The sequence below is a fragment of the Nannospalax galili genome, unplaced genomic scaffold (genome assembly GCF_000622305.1).
Source record: "Nannospalax galili isolate Female #2095 unplaced genomic scaffold, S.galili_v1.0 scaffold160, whole genome shotgun sequence".
In the NCBI taxonomy this organism is placed as follows: Eukaryota; Metazoa; Chordata; class Mammalia; order Rodentia; family Spalacidae; genus Nannospalax; species Nannospalax galili.
In genome coordinates this window covers 2,329,429-2,333,962 of record NW_008346900.1, presented here as the reverse complement: position 1 = coordinate 2,333,962, position 4,534 = coordinate 2,329,429, and the positions used below count along the sequence as shown (strand labels likewise).

General features: G+C 49.6%; 1 non-coding gene across 1 annotated transcript; it reads left to right on the top strand.

Moving 5' to 3' along the window:
• The first annotated feature begins 923 nt into the window (after window positions 1–923).
• LOC115072077 lies at window positions 924–1,060 on the top strand. Its single transcript, XR_003851138.1, has one exon. It is a non-coding gene; the product is annotated as a small nucleolar RNA SNORA2/SNORA34 family (small nucleolar RNA).
• Window positions 1,061–4,534: the final 3,474 nt, after the last annotated feature.

Below are 4,534 nucleotides of genomic sequence, written 5' to 3'. Positions count from 1 at the left end.
TAGAAACATCCCACCTTCCTGTTCTCCAGGCCCAGTCAGCACAGGCAGAAGGAGCACTTAATACTGCTGTGGCCAGTGGAGGTGCATGAGCTGATATAGGTGAAATCCCGTGGTCTACGTATCCATTTGAAGCTGAGAGGTTAAGAGGAGCTGGGCCGCCTGTAAACAATGTGAAGGCTTAGAACTGGAGTTCTTATAAAGGCAGAAATGACCTCTAAAGAAAGGACCTCACCTCCCTGAGCTGCACTTAGGAAAGACGGAAAGAGATATGAGAACTGAGGCCTGTGCCTGATCTCTTCCAAGATAAAGGACTTTGTACCTGGGGAGAAAAACCTGAAATTGTCATCACACCATGGGAAAAGTTTATGCCACTGTCATCAATCTGAAGTGGGCTCAGGCTTGGGTGCAGCCCCAGGTCACCAGCCCTAGACTATAAACCAAAAAAAGTAGCAGGACGAAGCGGTTGAGTTAATTCAATCTTCTCTATAAGATAGAGCAAGACCTCGACACAGCTGCCTCTCCCCCACACCTCCTGTGTTCTCTCCTTAAGGGTACAAGGAGGGCAAAATGCAACTGTGCCTCCTGAAATTAGGATGTAGAAGAGCTTATTTCCAAGCCTCCAAAGCACTGGCCCATCTGCCTTAAAGGGGAAGAGGTGATAAAGGATGTGTCTGTGCAGGAGAGGCTCCAGCAGTTGTGCGTATAAATTGCCATGTTATGAGCTGTTGAGCCTCTAGGGAGTGAGGCCAAGGGCCAGGTCCCTAGAATTTCTATCCTGATATAGAGGGTCCCACCTAGCTAATGTTATTACTTGGGTTTGGGTGACAATAATAAGCCTACTCAAAGATGTGTCCTCTACATGGTGTCGTTCCATTTCTATGATTCCAGAGCAGGCAAATCCAGAGACAAAAAAGGAGACTGTGTTGGCCCTGAATCAAGGCCGACAGTTTGCTGAAGCTGATGGTTTCAAGCAGATGCCTAAAGAAACGTCTTTCTGTGACCTGTTGGCCATTTCAGAAATTTGGAAATGTCATGGTCAATTCATCAGAAAGAAACATGTGGCTGAAAAAAAAAGTTATTTAAATAGATATTGGGAGGGAGATGTGATGGTGAGGGATCTTGGGGAGTGTTGTTATAGCAGGGAGTCGCGTGTTGTAGCAGGGAGTCTCCTGTTACAGCAGGGAGTCGCGTGTTACAGCAGGGAGTAGGGGATTGGATATGATCAAGATACATTGTATACATACACAAAAATTTCAAAGAATGAATAAAAATTATCTTTAAAAGGAAAAAAAAAGGAGACTGTGGCTGCTGGGGACTGAGGAGAGGGAGACAGATGGGAGTGACTCCTAGTAAGCACAAGCTTGTTTTGGGGGGGGCGAGGGGTAATGGAATGTTCTGGAATTAATGGTAATAGCTACACAAGGTTGTACATTTGCTGAGTTCTGTTCAATTGACCTCTTTAAACAGGGTGAATTCTGTACTGGGGAAGGTTAGTGAGCAGGAGGACGGGAGGGCAGGCCCCGTGTCATCACATCTGGGTTTCCTGGAGTAGGGGCCTTTCTGGCCTCTCCTGGGATGGGAACCTTCCCTGGCCTCTTTTTCTACTGTGTATTGAAATGGATTCCACACTGTTCTCAGAACTAGCTAAAAGAGGCAGCCAGCATCTTTGTAAAAGATCCTTCTGTCCCTCTTACCGGTGCCACAAATAAGGGCCCCTGGCAGTTACTCTATCTCCACCTAGTTGTTGTTTGAAAATCCTCAAACTCTGAACAAGGTTCCTCACATTTTATTTTGCACAGGGTCCCATTCTACAGCTGTGCTGCCTGCTCACAGGGGATAAATTCTGACCTCATGTGGACTTCCTGATGTGCCCCAAGCAAATCCTTCCTGCTAGTGCCCAGTGACGCTAGAGGGACAGAGGAAGAACTAGAAGGCCAACGGTCAGGGTCAGGTACCAGTCCACGGGGGGGGGGTGCCCTCCCTTCCTCTGACATGGCTACCAACTATCCCAACTGTCTAGGCCCCACAAGTACACAAGGCTGGCAAAAAATGGTGCCCACGGCATTGGGGGTGAGAGAAAGGAAGATGAGGAGATGGTGGGACAAGAAACTTGGCTGAGATCAGCCCAGGATTCTACCCATGGCTGAGACAGTGGGCTTCCGGGCTCAGGGAGAGATGTTAGCACCCTCAAGACACTTGTTTGGGGCACCCTGTGAGAAGGGAGGCCCGGTAGAGCTCTAGCCAGTTGTTAGTCCCACAGCAGCTCAGTACTTCCTACTGCAGATGAACTGAGTTCCTCAAGAATTCCAGTATGGAGGACTCAGGAGATAGTTCAGTGGGTAAAGTGCTTGCTTGGTGAGTATGAGGACCTGAGTTTGAATCCCCAGCACCTGTGTAAAAGCCAAGTGCAGCAGTGCACATCTGTAACCCCAGGGTTGGGGAGCTATAAAGAGGAGGGTCCTGGGGCTCGCTGACCAGTCATTCCACTCAAATAAGCGAGCTCTTGGCTCAATAAGAGACTCTGTCTCAAAAAAATAAGGTGGAGGGCTGAAGAGTTAGCTCAATGGGAGTTAGCTCAGTGGTTAAGAGCACTGGCTCCTCTTACAGGGGACCTGGGTTCGATTCCCAGCACCCACATGGCAGGTATCTGTAACTCTAGTTCCAGGGGATCTGATGCCCTCCTCTGACCTCCACAGGCATTGCATGACACAGGAGCACATGCATACATACAGGCAATACACGCACACATAAAATAAAATGACAAATAAAAATATTTTAAAAAATAAACAAATAAGGTGGGAGCAATAGAGAAATACATGACATCGACCTTTGGCCTCCACTCATGTGCACACACACACACACACACACACACACACACACACTCACGAATTCAGGTGTTGGAGTGACAGGCAGTATTTGGAAATAGGGTCATTGCAGCTATAGTCTGTTAAGATGAAGTAAAAACAGGACAGGTGATCCTGGTCCAATACGGTGGTCCTTAGGAGAAAAGGGAAATTGGGCACAGACATAGTCAGAACACTAGGCAAAGGTAAAGGCAGAGATGAGAGTGATGCTTCTACACCCTAGAAGCTCCAATGAAGGCCAGCAGCCCCCTGAGGCTGGAGAGATCCAAAGTAGACCCTTCAGCCTCAGAATGGGCCAGACCTGCTGACCCCAGGCGGACTCTGGAACCACCTGACCTTGGTGGTCTGCCCTCAAGGATGGGAGATGGTGTCTTCCTACTGCTTAAGCTGCCCACACTGAGGTTCTTGGTTCCAGAGTCCCCAGGACACTTGCACATCCTCAGCCAGCCCAATCCATCTCCCTTCATGGCTCAGGCTTCCTGTGGCATCTATACCCAGGAAGAGGAAGGCTGCTCTCGGCATGGACAATCCTGTCCATCTCAGACCCGGACTCCAGGCCCTGGGAGCCTATGTCAACACCACCGTCTTACTGTAGCCATACAGGTTGCAGGTCCAGCTGGATACCCCAGGTACCGGCCATGACCCTGGAAACATAGCTGCTGAGACAGTGGGGCTGAGTTAGATTAAAGTGGTCACTGCTCAGGATGAGAGAAGCTGAGCAATGCCTCCCTCCAGCACTGTGCACTGCCTGCTGCCCTTCCCTGCTAGGAGTCCCCAAGGCCATAGCTGAGCCTCAGGCTGAGGATATATCTGATTCCACATCCCCTCAGCTGCCCTCCACCCCACCCCCAAGTCTAGTGGGCTCTATAACATTCCTTCCAGCGACCACAGAGCTCAAAGAGGTTGTCAGACATGAGGTAGTGATTCCATATGGGAACATGGAAGCACATTTTCTCTTCTACATAGAGAGAAACAGCCTTCGAGAGGCCTGAAGGCCCTGCGAGTGTTTGCAGAGAACTAAGGAACAATTTTGGACAGCTTAGGGGGCAGCTTTCCTGTTGTGTACATCCGCTTAAAAATAGACACCTGCCCTATTTCCTCGGGCTTAGCTGCATCTTCAAAGCCGTGAATGTATTTCAACACACCTTCCAGCCACCTGCGTGGGCAGAACCCAGGGTGGAGACAGCGTCACCATTTCCCCTGAACCCAAAAATCAAAGGCCTGGTGTTGATCTGCAAGCCAAAGGGGACTGACCCATCAGAGGACAGACAGCCAGCACGCCCCCTTCCCAAGTGCCCCTGCACTTTTACCCTCAAATATTTCAACTGGTTTCTGGAGTGGGGATGTTTTTCATCTGAAAAATAACAGAAATTTCTCCAAGGTCATTTCATGTTGTGTCCAACGCGTGAAATACAATATAGGAAATGACACCCACTCATCACAACCCTGTCACAAACTCAGGAACCCAATTTGCAAAATCAAGGCCTCACCCTGGCTCTGCAGGGACTGGAACTGCTCAGGGGAATGAGGACCCCAGAGGATCAGAAAGCCACAGACAAAGCCAGCCACCTCCTCTGCTACAGCACCACTTGCTCAGCTTAAGTCCTTGCTAGGGTAAACCTCACCCCCTGGTTCAGCCCCCTTCCCCAAAGTGTGTGCTGTATCCACCA